Consider the following 24088-nt stretch of genomic DNA (forward strand, 5'->3'; position numbering starts at 1 on the left):
CGTTATTTTCAGCTCTGATTGGGAGTCACACCTACCAAAGGTCTCTACGGGCACACGGGTTTACCGCCAACCCCGAGAAATGTGCCATTGGTATGATTGAGGCCAAGTATTTGGGGTACATTGTGGACAGAGGACATGTTAAACCTCAGCCTAGTAAAGTAGAAGCAGTCCTCACCTGGTCCAGACCTAAATGTAAATCACAACTTAGAACATTTCTCGGTTTGGTCGGATATTATCGCAGGTTCATTCAGTATTTCGCCGCTAGAGCGGCTCCACTAACTGAATGTCTTAAAAAACAATGCCCAGACAAGATAACGTGGTCTGGACCAGTGGAAACTGCTTGGTAAGATTTAAGATGAGCTTTGTGTAATGAGCCTGTCTTACAAGCTCCTGACTTTAAAAATCAATTTGTGTTACAAACAGATGCCTCTGGGACAGGATTAGGAGCGGTCCTATCCCAAGAGCTAGATGGAGAGGAGAAGCCCATCCTCTATCTTAGCCATAAATTATTGCCCAGGGAGCGCAGGTACTCAACTGTGGAACAGGAGTGCTTGGCCATTAAATGGGCAGTTGAGTCATTAAGATATTATTTACTGGGACAAGAGTTTTTGTTTGTCAGAGACCATGCACCCTTACAGTGGATGCATACAAACAAAGAGGTGAATGCTCGTGTGACCCATTGGTTTTTGGCTTTGCAGCCATTTAAGTTTGAGGTGAGGCATCGTCCGGGGAAACACCTCAATGCCGATGCCCTTTCCAGGAGGTTTGTAGGTCCTGTTCCTCCAAGTAACCCTATGGTGAAGCTAGGGGAGGAGGAAAAAGGCGAGGTGGGTGACCTCTGGAAGGTGATGGAAGGCTGTGTACCTGGGTGGATGACACAGGTGGGGGTGGGCGAGGCAGAGAGCTCACCTGAAAATAGTGTAGCTTCACCAGGGTGGTTGAAGCTAAGGGGGGAGGAGTGTGGCAGAGACAGCAGTTTTCCATGTAAAAGTAATGTGGAGGATCCAGACCAGGTTTTAGAAGCAGTAGCAGACTCCCAGGTGTGTGATCAGCAGCACCTGGGATTTCCTGATATAAGGCTTTCCAGGACAGGGTCACCTTGCTCTCAACGGTGGAATAGCTACCCGAGTGATAGGCCGGGTTGTATGGGTTAGACTAGGGACCACTGGAGCCTATCAAGAGTCTGCTATGCTGTGAGTACCTGTATGCTACTGCCTGTAATACCGACTGTATGGAATCAACTTGCTATGTGGTGACCTGCTGTGCAAAATAAACACTGAAAGTGTTCATCTAAGTCCCCGTGTGTGTTAGCCTTGTCACAAGATATATATATATATATATATATACAGAGAGAGAGAGAGAGAACAGCAAGCGGGTGGCACTCACGGGACTCCACAGCAAGGGAAACAATATCAACGTTTTGATTTATTGAAAAATTGTCTTCAGGATCATACACACAGACAATGGGGGTCATTCCGAGTTGTTCGCTCTGTATTTTTTTCTCGCAACGGAGCGATTAGTCGCTAATGCGCATGCGCAATGCCCGCAGTGCGACTGCGCCAAGTAAATTTGCTATGCAGTTAGGTATTTTACTCACGGCATTACAAGGTTTTTTCTTCGTTCTGGTGATCGTAATGTGATTGACAGGAAGTGGGTGTTTCTGGGCGGAAACTGGCCGTTTTATGGGTGTGTGCGAAAAAACGCTACCGTTTCTGGGAAAAACGCGGGAGTGGCTGGAGAAACGGAGGAGTGTCTGGGCGAACGCTGGGTGTGTTTGTGACGTCAAACCAGGAACGACAAGCACTGAACTGATCGCAGATGCCGAGTAAGTGTGGAGCTACTCAGAAACTGCTAAGAAGTGTCTATTCGCAATTCTGCTAATCTTTCGTTCGCAATTTTGATAAGCTAAGATTCACTCCCAGTAGGCGGCGGCTTAGCGTGTGCAAAGCTGCTAAAAGCAGCTTGCGAGCGAACAACTCGGAATGACCCCCAACATACAATAAACAATATTTATAGCTCACCCAGTGCACGTAGTCCTCCTCCGCTTCCCGCCGCTGGGTACCAGGCACTGGATGCCATCCAGTGACGTCACCTCTGTCAACGCACGCTGTGCAGTGTCTCCTGTCAGCTCCAGCGTCCCGTTGCCCAGCAACGCACGGAGGCCAAATCATGTGACGCACCCTCGCCAATCTGAAACCGCAGGGATGTAAACCGAAATAGCATTGTCATCCTACTATATAAAACATATAAATCCTTTGATCTGATGAGGACAAAACCGATCAACCATATACAAATATATCAAACCTACATACAGTCTAATTCAAATTGCTTATATTCTTCACCGCATTAATAAACCTAGCCAAGCGGCAACAGCCTCACAATAATCCTGACAGATTTCACATGGAACAGAATGTTGGACTAACACACTCCTAATGATCAATGAATGAATGTACTGTACTGTATATGTTAACAGTTCTCAGATATAATTAAGGACCACATTTAAAAGAAACAATTAAGACCAAAACATTCATTAAGGCCTTTTGGAGCCACTGTATTTAAACTATGGATCCATCTGGCCTCTCTTTGTAATAATGTCCTGTCTCTGTCTCCACCTCTAATGTAATTGGCTGCCTGATCAATTATTTTATAGCGTAAGGTAGACAACCCATGCTTGTGTTCATGAAAATGTCATGCTACAGGTTGCTCCTGCAGCACAGCCTGACCTTCAAGTGATTTGCGTATAGATGATCTATGCATATTCATGCGTTCTTTGAATTGTCTCGTGGTCTTTCCAATATAGAAAAGACCACAAGGACAACTAATGAAATATACCACATAGGTACTAGAACACGTATGCAGTTGTTTGATTGGAATACGCTTACCCGTATGTGGGTGAGAGAAAGGGTCACCACATTCCAGAAAGCTACATGTCGTACACCCTGTGCAGTGGTAGCAACCTGGTTTGCTCCTCAATAAATTCTTGAAGCCAGAAATATCGTTACTAACCAACCAATCCTTCAGATTTTTATTCAGAGAAAAGCTAGGCATGATATTAGTGTTATGAAAGACCTTTAAGTCAGGATTCGATGTGACTAACGGCCACAATTGCCTGGTGTGTTTAACTACACTCTGACTTTGACTGTTAAACTTTTGTACAACTGGAATCTTATGATCAATGCTCTTCTTTTTTTTACTGGTATGTAGCACTTGAACTCCAGGTAGAGATAATACCTTGTGTTTAATATGTAATAAATCACAATAATCATAGCCTCTGGCCACAAACTGTCTGATCATGCTATCTATATCCTTCTCAGTATTGTCAATATTATCAGATATACGATGTACCCGAAGAAACTGTGAGAAGGGCAAACCTTTTTTCGTATTCACAGAGTGTTGACTAGAATAATGTAAAACATTATTCCTATCTGTTGGGTTTCTAAACAATGAGGTATGTACACCATCAGAGTCCAAAGATATGGATACATCTAAGTAATTAACCTGTTCCTTGTTATTGTATACGTAAACTTGATATAGTCATTGTTGGTATTAGCTTTCAACATAAGGTCATGGAATTCCTGCTCATCTCCTAACCAAATGATGAAAAGGTCATCTATATATCTCAAAAATAATAAAATCTTCGAGGCTATATCACCATTTGACAAAAAATATAATGTTCTATACCAAACATATAACAATTAGCAAAGGCTGGGGCCACACAGGACCCCATAGCACAGCCCTGCAGCTAGATATACCAATGATTGTCAAACAAGAAATAATTTCTTTTAAGGGCTAATTCTAATAATTTGACAAAAAATGTCACATCTGGACCACCGTATTCCACACTCTGTGAGAGCAGCACTTCGTCAGCCCGTAGGGCACCCTCATGTGGTATACTAGTGTACAAATTGACAACATCTAAGGTACACAAAAAGCATGCTGGTAAAGGGGCTGGTAACGCTTTTAACTTCTGTAATAAAGTAGTCGTATCTTTTAAATAGGTGGCTTGAGCTTGTATCACCGGTTGGAAAAAACTATCAAGGTATTTAGATACCTTGTAGTAGACTGAGTACCTAGCCAAAATGATAGGATGACCCGGAGGGCAAATTGCGTCTTTATGAATTTTTGGTAGAGATGGTTTACACGGGTCCGAGGCAGCCCCGGTTCTTCCTGCCTGCCTCGGAAATCCGAAACGAGGCAAAAAGTCATCATCCCGCTGTCGGATTCTCATGAGATTCGGATTCCATATAAAGAGCCGCGTGTCGCCGCCATTTTCACTCGTGCATTGTAGAGAGAGCGAGAGGACGTGGCTACGTTCTCTGAGTGGAAAGCTCAATATCAGCTCAATATCAGTGCTCAGTATCAGTGCTGCATTGTGGTGACCAGTATACTACAGTCCAATAGTCCAGTGTTGCATCTCGCTGCTCAGTGTCAGTTCTAGTATCCTCATCAGTGCTCAGGATCAGTGCTCATTGTCTTGTGCTGCATTGTGGTGACCAGTATACTACAGTACAATAGTGCAGTGCTGCATCTTGCTGCCCAGTGTCAGTTCTAGTATACTCATCAGTGCTCAGTATCACTGCTCATTGTCTTGTGCTGCATTGTGTGGTGCTCAGTATACTACAGTACAGTAGTCCAGTGCTGCATCTTGCTGCCCAGTGTCAGTTCTAGTATCCTCATCAGTGCTCAGTATCACTGCTCATTGTCCTGTGCTGCATTGTGGTGACCAGTATACTACAGTACAATAGTCCAGTGCTGCATCTTGCTGCCTAGTGTCAGTTCTAGTATCCTCATCAGTGCTCAGTATCACTGCTCATTGTCTTGTGCTGCATTGTGGTGACCAGTATACTACAGTACAATAGTCCAGTGCTGCATTTTGCTGCCCTCTGTCAGTTCTAGTATCCTCATCAGTGTTCAGTATCACTACTCATTGTCTTGTGCTGCATTGTGGTGACCAGTATACTACAGTACAATAGTCCAGTGCTGCATCTTGCTGCCCAGTGTCAGTTCTAGTATCACAGGATATGGACCAATTTCAATGGAAGATTGACTCTTATAAATTTAACCGTAATTGAGACTGAAAGAGTTCTTCCAGTCCAAGCCGCAGTCTGCTGATCAGTTGGAGCCAATGCAGGCCCTACCAAGTTTGATTAAATCACGATCTAAGTTTGATCCATATACTAATATTGCCTCCTTGAAATGCTTCCAGAGACAGTTGGAGCAGCCAACAATATATTCTGATGGGACACAAGCATCTAATATGTCTAAAAAGGAGTTTGGGACCTTGGTGAAATTAAGCCAGGATGAAAGTATTATTATTCACCCTGCAGACAAGGGGGTGGAATTGTAGTGCAGGACATAGATCAATATCGGAATGAAGTATACAGACAGGTGATCTGACTGTATATAGAGAACTTACTGCTGACCCTATGAGATCCTTTAATGTAGAATTGGGTAAGGTATTGGCACAGGTGGTTGAGGATAAAAACATTACTTCTGTTGTGAAGAATGCCCTGATTCAAGAGCACCCAGTGGCCCCTGTGCTTTATACCTTACTGAAAATTCATAAAGACGCAATTTGCCCTCCTGGTCGTCCTATCATTTCGGCTAGGTACTCAGTCTACTACAAGGTATCTAAATACCTTGATAGTTTTTTCCAACCGGTGATACAAGCTCAAGCCACCTATTTAAAAGATATGACTACTTTATTACAGAAGTTAAAAGCGTTACCAGCCCCTTTACCAGCATGATTTTTGTGTACTTTAGATGTTGTCAATATGTACACTAGTATACCACATGAGGGTGGCCTACGGGCTGACGAAGTGCTGCTCTCACGGAGTGTGGAATATGGTGGTCCAGATTTGACATTTTTTGTCAAATCATTAGAATTAGCCCTTAAAAGAAATGATTTCTTGTTTGACAACCATTGGTATATCCAGCTGCAGGGCTGTGCTATGGGGTCCTGCGTGGCCCCAGCTTTTGCTAATTGTTATATGTTTGGTATAGAACATTATATTTTTTTCTCAAATGGTGATATAGCCTCGAAGATTTTATTATTTTTGAGATATATAGATGACCTTTTCATCATTTGGTTAGGAGATGAGCAGGAATTCCATGACCTTATGTTGAAAGCTAATACCAACAATGACTATATCAAGTTTACGTATACAATTACAAGGAACAGGTTAATTACTTAGATGTATCCATATCTTTGGACTCTGATGGTGTACATACCTCATTGTTTAGAAACCCAACAGATAGGAATAATGTTATACATTATTCTAGTCAACACTCTGTGAATACGAAAAAAGGTTTGCCCTTCTCACAGTTTCTTCGGGTACATCGTATATCTGATAATATTGACAGTGCTGAGAAGGATATAGATAGCATGATCAGACAGTTTGTAGCCGGAGGCTATGATTATTGTGATTTATTACATATTAAACACAAGGTATTATCTCTTCCTAGAGATCAAGTGCTACATACCAGTAAGAAAAAGAAGAGCATTGATCATAAGATTCCATTTGCACAAAAGGTTAACAGTCAAAGTCAGAGCATAGTTAAACACACCAGGCAATTGTGGCCATTGGTCACATTGGATCCTGACTTAAAGGTCTTTCATAACACTAATATCATGCCTAGCTTTTCTCGGAATAAAAATCTGAAGGATTGGTTGGTTAGGAACGATATTTCTAGCTTCAAGAAGAAATCCCCTAGTGGGAATTTCTTGAGGCGCAAACCAGGTTGCTACCGCTGCACAGGGTGTACGACGTGTAGCTTTCTGGAATGTGGTGACTCTCTCACCCACATACGGGTAAGCGTATTCCAATCACACAAGTACTTAAGTATTCTAGTACCTATGTGGTATATTTCATTAGTTGTCCTTGTGGTCTTTTCTATATTGGAAAGACCACGAGACAATTCAAAGAATGCATGAATATGCATAGATCATCTATATGCCAATCACTTGAAGGTCAGGCTGTGCTGCAGGAGCAACCTGTAGCACAACATTTTCATGAACACAAGCATGGGTTTTCTACCTTACGCTATAAAATAATTGATCAGGCAGCCAATAACATTAGAGGTGGAGACAGAGACAGGTCATTATTACAAAGAGAGGCCAGATGGATCCATAGTTTAAATACTGTGGCTCCAAAAGGCCTTAATGAATGCTTTGGTCTTGTTTCCTTTAAATGCGGTCCTTGATTATATCTGAGAACTGTTAACATATACAGTACAGTACATTCATTGATCGTTAGGAGTGTGTTAGTACAACATTCTGTTCCATGTGAAATCTGTCAGGATTACTGTGAGACTTTTGCCGCTTTGCTAGGTTTATTAATGCGATGAAGAATATGAGCAATTTGAATTAGACTCTATGTAGGTTTGCTATATTTGTATATGGTTGATCGGTTTTGTCAATGTAATATTCAATTTATCTAGCTACGAACTATCAGCGAATGAACAGCGAGTTTTGGGCAAGGGCATGTCCTTAATACCTACTGCTACTTTTGACGAATTAAAGTGGCAGGTGGAAAAAATTCAACTCCATCGCAAGCTCAAATTTAGGGAATACTTTCACAACAAATCATTGGAATATCATTTCATTATTCCTGATACATTATTGCAATTTAAAAAACCATCAGCATTTGAACCATTGTCCAACAATGCAAGTATTAAGACATATATGCGCCTTGTAGCCCAGGAGACACAACATCTCCTAGAATCTAGCAATTATTCCAAGCGTAATTTATCCAAGCCAGAACTTTTAGCGTAATTTATCCAAGCCAGAACTTTTAGCGTTTAGCGTTGCCAACAATGATCAACTTATAATAAGACCAGCATACAAAGGTGGGGCTATTGTCCTTCAGGACATCACTGATTACAGGAAAGAGATCTACCGTCAACTAGAAGACCCTGGAGTATACAGTAAACTCAGGGGAAACCCGACTACCATCTTTTCAAAAGAATTAAAAGAGGCTCTTATTTTTGCTAAAGATGCGAGCATCATTTCAGAGGAAACATTTGATTTATTAATTGCAGAGCACCCTATAGCGCCATTAATGTATACAGTACCAAAGATTCATAAAGGGCTAAACCCCCCACCGGGGAGACCTATCATCTCGGCTCGGGGTTCACTATTCCAGCCCACAGCCATGCTCTTGGATTCTATTTTACAACCGTGTGTACAACAACATCCACATTTCCTCATGGATGCTACAGCTTTTCTGAATGCTCTATACAATCTGGGCCAATTGCCATCTGGAGTCTGGCTGGTGACTATTGTTGTAAATAGTCTATATACTATAATCCCACATCAGGAACGGATTGCAGCAGTTAAGAAACTACTAATGAGTATGACCACCATGGTTAATATCCAAGTAGAAATCCTTGCGCAGTTACTGGAACTTATCCTTTCCGGAATATTTTTTCCTGTTTGACAATGCATTTTTTATACATATCCGGGGGTGTGCTATGGGGTCTGCCGTAGCCCCTTCCTATGCAAATATATACATGTTCGAGGTTGAACATGACATCTTCTTCACGAAGGAATCAATCTCGTCACAGATAATTCTGTATAAGAGATTAATCAATGATGTATTAATCATTTGGAAGGGCCAATCCAGCACCCTAAAAGAAATCCTGGATGTACACAATGCTTCTGACAGTCCTGTCAAGCTTACATATCAAATGGATCAAAGTAGCATTGATTTTTTGGACCTAAGGATTTCGATCAACAATGCTCTGATTAGTACTACGGTATTCACTAAACCTACAGATAGGAATACGTTCCTGCATGCCTCTAGTTGTCATCCAAGAGGGTTAAAGTTTGGACTGACATATTCACAAATGATCCGAATTCATAGGATCAATAATAATATCAAGATGGCTGAAACACAGATCGATGATCTGATTCAATGACTGGTTGGTCGAGGATATGATATCAATCAACTGACCGCGACCAAATATAAAGTTTTACAGATGGATCGCACTAAATGACTACATAAGAGAGCTACATCAGAGGCTAAACTAAAATTTCCATGGAAGAGTGAATTTAATGCTACTTCAGTAATAACGAATAGAGTGACTAAGAAAAATTGGTATGTGATCCAAACGGATAACAAGTTAGATATACAATCTACAGACATCATGCCCTGCTACAAGCGAGCCAGAAATCTGACAAGACAGACATTTGGTCAAGACAGACAATTCCACTAAAAATCATCCCTATGATTCTTGTCTGTTAGCTCCATTAAAAGCAGGATGTTTTAGATGCTCATGTACGACCTGCAGGCAGCTCATTGTAGGTGATACATTCTGTCATCCGCATTTGGGCTATAAAATTAAGATACAGTATCACTTGGCCTGCGAATCCACTTATGAGGTATATCAGATAGTTTGCCCCTGTGGCTTGTGCTACAAAGGCAAAACGATAAGAAAATTCAAGGAGAGAATGACCACCCATCGCTCTACTATTAGATTGGCCTTAACTAGTGGAACCAGCGACCAGCCGGTGGCACGCCACTTTGTGGAAGCATGACACTCGCTTGCCAGCCTCAAATATCGAATGATCGATCATATACCCCCCAGAATTAGGGGAGGGGATAGACATCGAGCATTGTTAAGATGCGAGACCAGATGTATCAAAAAATTGGACGTCATCACCCCTCTGGGTTTGAATGAGGCCATGTCACTAGCATGTTTTCAATAGTCTGTACCATTATGCAGCCCCTGTAGTTCTAAATTGAGATCTACTGACCTATTAGGTATACTGTCATTAAGCTGATTCGATAGTTTATATCCCTTTAGTCCATTTATTAATACAATTATTTACTTCATCCTAGGACTTTTGTTCATTTTGAGGCAGTTATTATAGACTTATATAGTTATATAGCTGTACTATTAAGCCATCCCCTATATATATAGCATAGATCTTTCTGCTATACAGTTGCGCATGACACAAGCATAAAATATGCATATTTTTTGTCCAAAGGCATGTATATTATGTGGTATTATGTGATTCTCTTTGCTGTCCTGTAGTTACATTATTGCTATTTGTATTAGAATTCACTATTTCGGGTTTCCATGGTGACGGGTCTCCGGGATGATGAGTTGCACGCATGACACGGTTATGTCATATCTCAGCGCCCAAGCCGCCGGGCGGGTCCCCCCGGACGGGCGCCGCTGCTATTCACAATGGTGGGGATATAAGGTGAGTACACTATTTGTTTCTGTTTATCCTGACAACTATTTGCATACAATTGAAACGTTGATACCTGCAAGTGGTGCCGTTTGAAGTTTTATACCTGAGTGCCGCACATTTGCTAGATTATATATATATATATATATATATATATATATATAGTCAGCAACTGGACCCCGGCACTCCGGACTAACGCAAATCCTGCTTCGGTGCCCTCCCTTCAGGGCTTGTCACCTCTGATTAGCATATAATACCTTGGAGAGGGCGGCACTCAGAGACTTGGCAAAATGGTATATAAGAAGAAAAAACCCCGCAGGGCAACCTTTATTGTGACGTTTCGTGGACTAGCCCCTTCCTCAGACTGAGGAAGGGGCTAGTCCCCGAAACGTCACAATAAAGGTTGCCCTGCGGGGTTTTTCTTCTTATATACCATTTTGCCAAGTCTCTGAGTGCCGCCCTCTCCAAGGTATTATATATATATATATATATATATCGAAAAACACAGGCGGCACTTCCAGACTGATAAAGTGAAAAAATCTTTATAGCAACGTTTCGGAGGGTCTCACCCCATCATCAGGCCTGATGATGGGGTGAGACCCCCCGAAACGTTGCTATAAAGATTTTTTCACTTTATCAGTCTGGAAGTGCCGCCTGTGTTTTTCGATATTTATGGGATACTTTCTCTTGGATGGCACACCAGCAAGTTTGCAGGAGGTTACACTGTCCTCAGAGTGCCGGATTTGTGTTTCTATCTATCTATATATATATATATATATATATATATATATATATATTTACTGAACCTTGGGAACCCATAGAATATAGTAGCACAGGTCAACGGAGTTGAGCTCAATGGTGCACAGTCCGTAATGGTAATATTTGCTGGAGATATTAGACAGCAAAATCGGGAACTGCTTCACGTTGCTCAGCCAAACGCTAATGCTACTTGTTCCTGTCTACAAACAATTACACTCCATTGGCTTTTGAGTAGATGTTTTACACTAAACTGTCCCTATTTTCTTGGAGCAGAATAGTTCCTATTGCACTGTGCAGTCTGGGTTTGCCTTACACAATGTGCCTCATAGCTAAATCTGTATGGCTGGCTATCTCTTGGTAATGCTTTTGTTCTTATACAAGTGTGGCTGGTTAATTTGCAGTACTTTAGCCCTGTGGAAAACTAATAACTTTAAAGCTGGTTTTCTCCTGTAGCACAAAAGCCAGAGTTGCAGTTTGCCTTGCACATGGTGCCTCTGTCCCTGAAGTGATCTCTACCTCTCTAGGGTAGACTTGTGATGTGGGTGAATGCACATGCTGATCCACTGACCTTATACACAGCGCTAGTGTTCACCTGTAACTAGAAGCTGAACTCCAAATGGGTGCCTGCTTTGTACCAACAGATACTTCTGTCAGAAGACCATATCCCTTCCCTACCTCTCTTCTTGCCATTCACTTTACCTGTATGAGTGAAGCCTGCATCACCACCTCCGCTGGCCTGTATACCACTCTGCCTCCGCTGGGAACCACTGACGTCCAGACCCAGGCGCTGGTGTCAGTTCACAGCTTCACAGCTCTCTCTGTCTTTCCAAGATGGCCCCCGCCCAACTGTCAACTGTCACCACCGGTAGTTAACTCTTTCTCTGCTGTAAGTTTAATAATGTCCAGCCAGGACTGCATTCAGCTGGGGAAGTGGCACAACAGTGACACTACAATTTTTAGCAGCTCCAATGGGATGCCACACAAGGGAACACACTTATTATCTAATAAATAGGGTTTTGAATCCACCAATTTAATTATGCACCCCCGAAACTGCTGTACAGTAGATACAACAGCTTGGAGTTCAAAAATGCAGGTAATATGCAGAGTTTCTGAACGGCCTAAAATTATGATTAAGTAAATTTTTTTACAGTATATACTGTAGCTGAAGATTTATTAGAGAAATATAAATTTAATTCACCCTGATATGAAATTTTGTACCAGGAAATTGTTCTATAGTATCCATTTGAGTCCATGGAGGAAAATAGGGCCTCTACAAATTTGTACCATCTGCTCCTGTTTTTGGGCAGTGTTTTCATTTCTCCCCAGGTTTTGCTTATGCATAATGCATTCTCTTGATTGATCCTTTTTTAAGGATTGATGTCGGTCCTTTGGGGGTTCTATTACAAGCGTGATTTGCTATTGAAGAGTTTCTTTTTCCTTCAATTTTTATTTTCTGCTTTGAATTTCTAAAGACATCCCTTTCTCTTTTCTCTTTGCAGGATAAAGCTTTTTAAAATAGAACAAAGTGCTGCCATCAAACAACCTTCATCAATTATATTAACTCATATTCTCTCTCTCTCTCTCTCTCTCTCTCTCTCTCTCTCTCTCTCTCTCTCTCCCCCTTTCACTATATATATATATATATGATTTTATGTATACACACACACACACACACACACACACACACACACACACACACACACACACACACTCATTCAAGATAACTAGCACAATTTGCCATGGGTGAACAGCCTGCTTTATTCATCAGGATGGCATTCAATTTTCACATTAAAAAGGAGTCACTATTTCAGGTGACTTTAAGGCAGGTACAGTAAGCAATGTAACAATGCAATGAGGAAGGCTAGTTAGATGCTTGGCTGCATTTGGGAGAGGAATCAGCAGCAGAAAGTAAGAAGTAATAATGCTACTGTACAGGTCATTGGAACGGCCTCATCTAGAAAACTGTGTACAATTCTGGAGGCCAAATCGTCAAAAAGATATTAATAGATTAGAGACTGTACAAAGAAGGGCAACTAAAATGTTGCATGGCCTACATCATAGAACATACCCAGAAAGACAAAAAAAAATCAATATGTATAGTTTGGAGCAGAGAAGGAAAAGGGGGGACATGAAAGAAAGTTTCAAATATATCAAGGGTTTTAACAAAGTCCAGAAGGGAAACATTCTTCAAATGAAGAGAAGCAACAGGACACGAGAGTGAAAGGAGCTACAGTAGGTTCAAGGGAAATTTGAGGAAAAATTACTTCACAGAAAGGGTAGTTGACGAGTGGAATAGCCTTCCATTAGAGGCTAAGACAGTAGAGCAATTTAAACATGCATGGGATAGATATAAGGATATCCTTACAAAGGAATAAGTATAAAATAAGGTTTGAGATAAAAATATGGTAAAAAAAAAATGGCAAACTAAATGGGCCAAGTGGTTCTTATCTGCCATCAAATTCTATGTTTAAAAAGAAGTAGGAACCTCTTGAAGATCCATAGCACTAATCTATCATGGTCTGACAATCAGAATGTCCAACTACAAAGCCTCCATTACCCCAACCATAGGACCCAGAACCTTTTTTTAAAGGCTAAACTTCATAATATAGTGCAGTATGTTTGGCACCAAAACAAAATATGTATTTATTCGTCAAAACTGATATTATCTGAAGGAGTTGGGGCTGTTGCCAAACCACTCTATTTATAACTTGTGCCAAACTTCTAACTTGATTTATACAGCTCTGTTTGGAATAAAGCAGGTGGAAGAAAACACATAGAAAAGACTAACGAGGGTGTGGGATGAAGTAGGACATTAGTGCTCATTGCTGTTGGGATTGGATATGTGGCCTTGTTTGTGCCCTGGGTCTCTGTCTCTGGAGTTGTGAAAACCTACCTAACCCATGCTGTGAAGTGCCAGCACTTCCAACTTCCACTGGTTGTGGCTATTGCCAGCTGTGGTGATTGAGTCCTGACACGGCTGTCTTTTGTCGATGGCCTTCCTATAACAGGAGCTTGGTTTTCTGCTGTGCTGAGAAACACAGTAGATTCCCTCTCTGGTCTTTGGGCTGCATGATGAACTGGGTGCTCCACAGATGTGTTCTGTCTACCTGCTGATGGACCTGCACTACAGAGTGTCTGCTTCCTTGATTCCTCAAACAACAGTGCATATTTACAGCCTTGGTGAGCATCAGTTATCATCTTGGCCTCTTGCTGCTTTCTGTTCTGTTTTCACAGTAAAGCTAAGTAGGTTGCTTTGTCCTACTAGTGCAACTCATCTCCTTCTTTTGTACTGCTTCTGCTTGATCCTACCTGGTAGGGGTGCTTTAGTATGACTGCTGATAGGGGGAAGTCTGGAAATTCACCTACAGCTCGTCTGGATACATTTAAAGACTCACATGCACAAACAACTGCTGACCCTCCTACAAGTTCTTCTTCAAAATACCCCTAGCTGGATCTTGCTCCTTCTCCTCCAGAGGTCGCCCCTACTGTGCATTGACTTTTGGAAACTATCACTACTTCTGACAAATGAGTAACAGGCAAAATAGGGGATGTGCAAGTGGAAATATCATTAATTTGGCACAACCTTTAGAAAATAGAGAGAGGGTTGGTGAGGCCAAACAGCAAATATCCTCCATTGTAGATGTGATGGCAAAGTAAAATGCTCTAATTTAACCATTAAAGTTAATTCTTATAAACAGAAATTACATATCACATTTCTTCAACTCTTCACAGACGGCCATGGCTTGGATCGAGAGTGCTTTCCAGCTGGAGTGGTGGTTGCCCTTTGAAGCTTCTGGTGCTTTTCTCCTGCTAATTGTTAAGACCCTGATTTACATTTCAGGATTTTTGCAGTACTGTGGGCTCACCAGCAATGTGCTGCTGTCTAGACTCTGTCTTAGTTGATAGTGTTTACCTGTGAGGAGTTAATTCTGGTTAATTAGCCTCATCTGTTGGAGAGCTACTTCAGGCCTCTGTCTGAGACTGGAGGTTGCTGGTCACTAATGTTCTTGTGAGTTTCCTTTGTTAGACGATGGCTGCTACGTGATATGACCTTCAAACTACTACTCTGTAAAGTCTTGTGGGCCTTCTTCCAGACAGCATTTAGTCTACAGGGTGCAAGATTTGCTTATATGTCAGGTTAATCTATATCTTACTTTGTATTTTCAGTTTTCTAGACTCATGCGTCCATTAGTGCATTATTCTGCTGTCTGCCTATTTTACCTGAATCCCTTTGTCTGTGTCTTTGTTTTATTCCGGTATACTTACCAATCTGATGGACCCTGCACTAAACCTGCATGCACATGTGTTGGTCTGTATATTTTGAAAAGTGTCAACAGTTATTCTGAAAATACATTATATACAATTAAAATGATTTTAAGGGGTCATAATGGTAAATGGTAATTATTTTTCGACATAATGAGACTTGTTTCATTTAGCTATTTGTACACCTCTATGTGTTACTGTCTGAATTTTTTATAGGGGCAGGGTCAATAGAGGAGCATATTGTATAACTGAAATTGCTTGTTTTAGTAGAGAAGCCTACTTATTCGTTTTATTTTTGTTGTTTTCGTTTTTCCTTTCTACTCCCATCTTTCCTAGGGGATGCTGCCATGTGACCGGCGCTCGGGATCCCGGCGGTCACCATGCCGATGTCAGAATCCGATCACTCAAAATGCCGGCTGACGGAATGCCGACCCACAGGGTCTATTCCCACACATGCGTGTCCACAACACCCATAGAGTGGGACTAGAACCTGTGGCGAGTGCAGCAAGCTCGCAAGGGGCTTTGTTGCGCTGCCACCCCCCCTCCTCCCGCCGCCATTCTGCTGCCGGATCCCAGCAGCCAGCAATGGGATACCAACCCCTTTCCTAGACAGTATCTGCTAACTCTGAATGGAGACTGGGAGTCAGGATTCTGTTTTTTATAGCTGATTGATGTTCATGTTGAAGAGTGAGGTACACCTGGTTGATCTATGGGTATACGGGGTGGGGAGGGGAGATTGGGCCTTATTTTGTTCCCTGTGTGGGTTTAGGGGACATGTTTCTAGCAAGGCTAGTTTTTATTTAATTTTCAAAAAAGGAGGGTTGAGGTAGAATACTGCATGGTATAGACTGTAGCTAGCCTGGGGGTGGTCACAGGGCTCCCCTGTTGGGCCCAAATCAGAAACAGATGCGTACAAGAAAGGGAGATCACTCCTATTTGGTGCTAGTCCGCTTACATCCACATGAGATACTGTGATATAGCCAAAACTTAATTAAAAATAAGGCATGTGTCAAGTGTAGTAAAAACAAGCTAAAGTTTTAATTCAAATAGACACTTTTTTAAAACATGACACTTAAATTGAACAAGAGTAAATAACATAGGGAATCCTACCAAGATGGTGGCCGGAGCCGCAGGTGTAATATGCAAGGTATACCCGGGAAAGATACCCTGCATAAGGCTCCGGAGATTTGATTCTGCACAGTCCTTGTCTGGATGGGATATCATGAATATGAGGGAAATTATTGTAACCAACATAATACAATTAAGCCTTGTATTCAAGTTGTGATAACATGGGTTGGTGGTGCTCCCAAGAGGCAACAAGACCGTTTTCTAGGCTATAGAGGAAAGGAGGACTCTGGTGTTGGTGCACTCTTAAAAAAATGAAACAATTAAAAATTAAACTCTTTTTTAATATATAGTAAAATCAAGTATCAACCATCCTATGAAACCAGTGAGAACATATAAAACACATATAAACAAACAAATGTGTAGAAAAATTAAAAGTATGTTAAAGCCAGGTTTTTGAATGATTGCAATATGGCTGGATAAACAATTATGGGTATGAGGCCCCAACAAATACATCAGTATCAAAGTTAAATAACCAATAAAATGAGTCTTTTAAAAGGCAACAATCCTGGTAAGGCCTGAAAAACTCCTACTGTGGGTTGACACTGAATCGTGCTGTCCTGCTTGGTAAAAGTAATTGTGTGGTAGGTGTGGTAAGAAAATGAACCGCTGTATTCTGCTTGGTATCTAAGGCCCACAGGTAGTTAACGGCCGGGTGAGAGTACCAATGGTGGAATGGAATTCCAGAAGAAGAAAGAAGAAAGATGTTGAATCTGTTTTTGCCAAGGTGTTCCACAGTGACGACTTTTGGATGACCCATCTTAGTGGTTATTTAGCCTTAATACTGATGCATTTTTAGGCCACCATACCCATAATTGTTTATTTAGACCTATTGCAATCATTCAAAAACCTTGTGTCTTTTTCACAACTTTCACTTTATTAATTCAGTGAGTTGCAGGATAATTGTTTATCCAGACTTATTGCAATCATTCAAAAACATGGCTGTGATATTCCTATAATTTTTCTACACATGTTTGTTTATATGTGTTTTATACTTTCTCACTGGTTTCAAAGGGTGGTTGATACTTGATTTTACTTTATGCTAACAAAAGTCACATTTTATGATTCCCCTACACCAGAGTCCTCCTTTTCTCTATAGCTAAGAATCTATAGGATGTGCCTGCTAATGTGTTTAATAAATGGGTGCTCTGTCTGTTCACTTGGGGTGTACTACGTTCTACCAACGATCAGAATCCCGGCGCCCAGCATACCGGCACCGGGATCCTGACCAGCAGAATGCCGGCAGCTGGGCGAGTGCTACGTGCACCAGGCTATTTATTCTCCCTCCAGGGGTGTCGTGGATACCCCAAGAGGGAGAATAGTTGTCAGTATGCCGGCTGTCGGGATCCCAGCACCGGTATGCTGAGCGCCGGGATCCCAACAGCCGGCATATCACTTGTAACATCAGGGGCCTTAATAAAGATTATGTTATTCTTAGTCATCTCCCAACTTTGTAAATATGATTAAAATATATATACCCATATATATCTTTAAGTGAAACTCATTTTCATGGGAGTGAAGTTTTGGCATTAAAAAGACATTGGGTGGGTTGGTATCTGTTTTGATTAAGAAACTGTACAGTAGGACAGTTGTTGCAAAGGCTTCATTATTTATTGCACTCTCACCAGGTGACCCTATATTTTGGGGGATTTTAATAATGTTCTTGATCTTTTCTTGGATCAATGGAGGGAAATGTATTGAGGGTGCACTATCCCCAGACGAGGTAGTACTTCTTTCATTTCTTGTTTCATCATGCTGTGTTGACTGTATATGTGTGTCTGACCACTTATAGTCATTGGTTAATGCCTTTACCTATTTACCTAGAGGGCTCTCTGATCATTCTCCAGTGTTATTGTTCCTACATCTATTGCTAGACAGAGGCCCTGTTTTTTCAAAGTTGGATGCATTCAAGCTGACCTTGATTAGGACTCTGCCTCTCCTTACTGTACGCCACTGATCCATGCTAAAGCACAGGTGACTTAATTAGTACTTCAGTCAGTTTGAGTATACCATCTGTGCACAAGTATGGATATCCTTAAAACCTGTCCTGTTAAGGTGTGTACACACGGTGAGATCCTTGCTATGTCCGATTTTGACTATGCGATTTCCCTTGAACTCCCACAGATCCCAGATAGCACAGATAGCACAGATTTGAGATTTTGAGATTTAGTCTATGTACGATTTTGACTAAGTGCCAATGTTAACTATACTTTGTACTAGATAGTACACTAGATAGTCAAGATTGACTTGCCTGCACAGTCTATCTAGCCTTGCAACACCGACCCCACGGGAGCGCGCATCAGGATCGAATCGGTATCGCAAGCTGCCTAACACCTTGAGATATGCACTAACTTTTCAGAAGATTTTGACTATATAGTCATAATCTTACAGATTTATCTCACCATGTGTACACACCTTTAGGATGTCTTGAGGACCATGTTTGGGAACCACTGACAGAGATAATTTTTTACAGTAAATCACTGAACAATTTGTTTCTGAAACCCTTGGCAACCAACAGAGGTACTGGAATTGTTTGTGTAATGAAGACAAATTTGAGCTCACTGCAGTGTTATCCTAGTACACTTAGAAGATAATTTTAAGACACATTAAAATGGTAATAGGGACACAAGATTTTAAAAAATAAATTCAGACATAAGTTAAAATTACTTTTGGATTATATTTATCAGTACTAAATGACATTTCTTTGCCTTGTAGATCTATAAAGATTTAAATATTATTTATACATTTTTTTTTAGATAATTGCTCCTTCATAGATGTGTCCAAGGATTCCTGCTGACTTTGACCTTGAAGTAATTCACAATAGAATCTGGCTTTGGCACTTTTCCTAGTCTTTGGCACTATGGAAACTTCTCTAAGGGTTTATGTATAATCACAAAACTAAACACTTCAGACCATATTTGGTGGGGAAGCTCAAGTCAAAGCTTTTACAAAGTATACAGATTTCCTATCTCAGCTTGGCATATGTACAACTCCGTAACCTCTCCTGTGTGTAACAAGATGGGAGCCTACTACTAAAAACATTCATTGTGATATATATGAACACATTGTATGGCTCTACAACTTACTACTGGTACCTTTTATTATATTTGCAACCTTCGACTTGATCTTTGTTGATTTTATTAAATAATTTAAATGCTTAAAAATAAGGTTTGTTTTTGATTGTGCCCAATGGTTTCATAATGTTAAAAATAATTATCTGTAATGTGATGCAGTTTACCTACAATCAAAATATCGACAGCCATTGACCGACAAGGTCAAAATACCGACATAAAAATGTCGACACATAAAAAATCGACATGAGTTTTTCATGATTTTTTTGATTGAAACCGACTTGTTCATACTTTACCATCCCAGTGGACATGGAGGCGGAATATAATTGTGTGCCGAGCACAGCATGGCGAGCGCAGTGAGACATGCGAAGGGACGCGGTACACTTATACGCTGTCCATGTCGACCTATGTTGACATACACACCAATAAAAAAAAAACTGTGTCAACTTTTTGATCTGTTGACATTTTAAATGTATATATTTTGACCGTGTCAACATTTTAAATGTCTGTATTTTGACCTTGTTGGTATTTTGACCATTGGTCAATTGTTGTCGGTATTTTGACCGTCGGGATTTTAATTGTAGCTAGGTAAATCATACTGATCCCTCTGTAACAAAAAAGTTGTGAAATGTGTTTTTGCTATTTTGTACCACTTTGGATTTTCAGAATCTGGGTTTGTGTAAATGGAACAGATACTCACATAGGGCCTGATTAAGAGTTGAACGTAAATCAATTGCACAGAACGTAGACCTGTATTTTGAGTGTAGTATGTTTTATACTTGCCGGTACTTACGCTTGGTGTACTGGGTCAGGTAAATTCATGTGTAAATTCTGCACAGTGAGGGTGTGGAGACGTAAGCAAACCATGACCCTTAGTTGTGCATACAAGTTTTTGTATGATACACATATTTAAGTGGGTATCCGGTCTCCAGGTCGACACCCATAAGGCCGACACCACTTAGGTCAACACCAATTGGTCAACACACCTTAGGTCGACATCTGAAATAGGTCGACATGGACAAAAGGTCGACACGAACAAGGTCAACATGCAAAAAGGTCGACAAGAGTTTTTAGCTTTTTTTATTTTTTGAACTTTTTCATACTTTACGATCCACGTGGACTGCTATTGGGAATAGTAACCAGTGCTGAGCACAGCGGTAGTGGAGCATGGTGCACTATTTGGGGTTCCCGGTCACATTACGGAGAAAACAACACCAAACAACATAAAAAACTCATGTTCATGTCAACTTGTTGTCCATGTCGACCTATTTCAGGTGTTGACCTGAGGTGTGTTGACCGATTGGTGTCGACCTAAGTGGTGTCGACCTTATTGGTGTTGACCTTGAGTCCCATACCCATTTAAGTGTTGATGAGGATCACCACCTCAGAATTAAATTTGAATTATGGATCACATAGGTATAACCTATTCTAAAAATAAAGCCGCTCCAACAATTCTGCTTCTGTGACAAGGTGTCACCTGTGTGCAGACAGATTTTATCACTTATGATTAAAAAACAAACAAACCACTATAATTAACATAATAAAAGCTTAACAAAAGCTAAAAAGCTACAATACCATTTTTTATGTTTCAGAGTTTTTGCTATTTTTATTAAACAATTTTTAAAATTTGTTACACAAGAAATACCATGCAAAGAGATATGACTATTTGTCAATTGATAGAATTTAAATACTGCTTACCTTCTGGGTTCTTGGGAACCAATGTAAAAATCACTTGATTTATTTCCATTTTACCTAGGGCAGCTCAAAAATATTATTAGCTGTGTACTGTATATTGTTGTGTACTGGGAAAATAAAAGAGAGTACTGAGAAATATGAAGTATAGCATCAATTCTGGACATAACCTCTATAGTTACATTTTATGAATACAGTGGAGCCTTTATTATCCATGCTTATGACAGGAAGCGTGAAACAGGATAATTGAAAAGGATTGTTAATTGATTTACATGCTATTTGCTAAGATCATAAAAACACTGCATTGTTATAAAATGGTTGAGAAATTGCACATTTAACCAAATGCGCATTGTTAAGTGACAACACATTTGATCAAGCAAAAGTAATTTAGGTTCCATTGTAAGATTAAATTGATTTCAATTGCACAATATATTCATAATAATCAAAGTACAGTGAATGTAGCCCATACAGATTAACTATTATTTTAGAGTGTTATAATAATTTCAAAAGTAAATGTTTATAGAATTTAGTAGCTGTATTAATACTGTAGCTCAATTTACAGCTTGTCAGAAATGATATAAAATGAATGTGATATGAACCTTAATTTCTGAGCTAAAGCAGAATGAGAAATAGAAAAACAAAGTAGTTCTTGAAAGAAGAACTATTGTTACTGAAATAAGATAAGAACACAGAAGATGAGATCAGAGAGAACAGGAACATAGACATATAATATGTATAGTTTGGAATTTAGCTCAAAGAAGGGTTAGAAAGCATTCAGCAATCTCACAGGAGGATATCCTTTATTGCCTATACTTTATGCACCTATCCATCTACACATCACTGTAAATGAAAACAAAAAATATCATAAGGGAAGGAGTATTGTAATTTTTATACGATGGCATGTATAATTTGCAGATAAAAAAAATTCAGTGTCTCCATTTGCCCTGAAGGCAGCCTGAGAAGTATTGTACATTGTTACTATGCTATATTCTTGACTTGGCTCCCGACTTGATCTTCATGCTGTGTTATGTTCTTGCCCAGGTGATATCTTTCATACATCTTAGTTAATTTGCCTTATTAGCTCCTGATGGGCAATGTACAGTTTGTGAAGGAACAGTACAGTACAACAGTACAGTTTGTGAAGGAACTAACTCAGCTGTGAGCACAGGGCCTAATTCAGTCCTGATCGCAGCAGCAAAAAATTTCTCTAATGGGCAAAATCATGTGCAGTGCAGGTGGGGCAGATATAACATGTGCAGTGACAGTTAGATTTGGGTGGGTTGTGTTCAAACCAAAATCTAAATTGCAGTGTAAAAATAAAGCAGCCAGTATTTACTTTGCACAGAAACAAAATAGGTCACCCAAAAATAACTCTCTCTGCACATGTTACATCTGCCCCACATGCAGTGCACATGGTTTTGCCCATAAGAGAAAGATTTTGCTTCTGTGATCAGGTCTGAATTAGGCCCATAGTCAAGGGTGTAGCTACCATAGGTGCAGGGAGTGCAGCTGCTATGGGGCCCAGAGGTGAGAACGGCCCACCTTCCCTGTCACAGTAACATGTATTATATACATTTTTCACCAATGGGTGGTCTAAAGGGGTCCTTACAAACGTTTGCCTTGAGGCTTACAATATATTTAATTATGCTCCTGTATATGCTCATTGTAATGTGATGTAAAATTAACTGGAGTGCATTATAATGTTGCATGATATGAATTGGGGCACTGTAATATGTCACAATATGAAATGGAGGCACTATAGTGTGTCATAATATGATCTGGGAACATGATATGTCATAATATGAATTGGCGATATTGTGTTGCATAATGTGTACTGGCAGCCCTACAATGTGACATCATGTGAACGAGGGCACTACTGAGGTACAGATAATCAACCAGGGCACTATTATGAAAAATACAATTAACATCTGCAGCAGAGAGGTGTCTTTCTAGAAACATTGGGGGCCCTTCAAAAATCTGCTATGGGGCCCACAAAGTTCTGGCTACGCCCCTGCCCATAGTACAGTAACATGCTTGTAAGCAAAGGTGAATAATCAGCATAAAGAGCAGGCTATTTGACTGAGATTGTATATGTGACCATTTATAAAGCTCACCTGAGACTGTGGGCCAAATGCATCATCACTTGGAGAGTGATAAAAAGGAGAGTGAAAAAGTACCAGCCAATCAGCTCCTAACTGCCATGTCACAGGCTGTGTTTGAAAAATGGCAGTTTGGAGCTCATTGGCTGGCACTTTTTCACTCTCCATTTTATCACTTTCCAAGCGATGATGCAACTAGCCCCCAGTCTGTTTGGGAAGATGCCCGCACACATCCCCAATTGACAACTTTTGGGGCCTGAGCATCCACTGGTAACACTAGCCTGGTCAATTCCCCTCAGACCATTTACTTAACAAAGGAAGAACGTTATCTACAGTGCTGAGCTTCAGAACACAATTTACTTTTTTAAATGTAATTTGCCTTTATTAAGTACCAATACAGCAGTACAGGGAAAGATCAGTAAACAATCCAAACATAAAAACATTGGCTTATATTGTAGTCTTATATTATGAACATTGCAGTTAATTGAAACCAATAGAAGCAAGTGGAGATGAACCTACCCAGGGCAGAGAGATCAATATCCTCCATGACCGTATAATGGTTTATTCTATGGTATCAGTAACAATGGGAAGGGGGTTGGCTATTTCCAATATGCCAGGATGATAGTCCTTGCTGCATTATTCAGGTGCCCCACCAGGGATTTCTTATGCTGAGTAATAAACATAGAAAAATCATTAAAAAGCCCAAAATATAAATCTGTTGGTATATATGAGCCTACAAAGCGAAGAGAAAAAGAAGTGTTGGGTATGATATGCCGGCGGCTGGAATCCTGATGGTCAGCATCCCGATGTGGGAATCCCGGCTACCAGAATGCCAGCAGAGGGGCGAGCGCAATGAAACCCCTTGCATGCTCGCTGCACTC

General features: G+C 40.6%; 1 long non-coding RNA gene across 2 annotated transcripts in view; it reads right to left on the reverse strand.

Moving 5' to 3' along the window:
* Window positions 1–11784, reverse strand: part of LOC134918261 (uncharacterized) — a 114023-nt gene extending 102239 nt beyond the window's left edge. For both annotated transcript variants that reach the window (XR_010177442.1, XR_010177440.1), the window contains exons 1-2: window positions 11657–11784; window positions 2022–2190 (exon numbers count right to left, since the gene is read on the reverse strand). This is a non-coding gene — a long non-coding RNA (uncharacterized LOC134918261). The remainder of the gene's footprint in view (window positions 1–2021; window positions 2191–11656) is intronic.
* Between the last annotated feature and the right edge of the window lie 12304 nt (window positions 11785–24088).

The sequence above is a fragment of the Pseudophryne corroboree genome, chromosome 1 (assembly GCF_028390025.1).
Source record: "Pseudophryne corroboree isolate aPseCor3 chromosome 1, aPseCor3.hap2, whole genome shotgun sequence".
NCBI classification, from domain to species: domain Eukaryota; kingdom Metazoa; phylum Chordata; class Amphibia; order Anura; family Myobatrachidae; genus Pseudophryne; species Pseudophryne corroboree.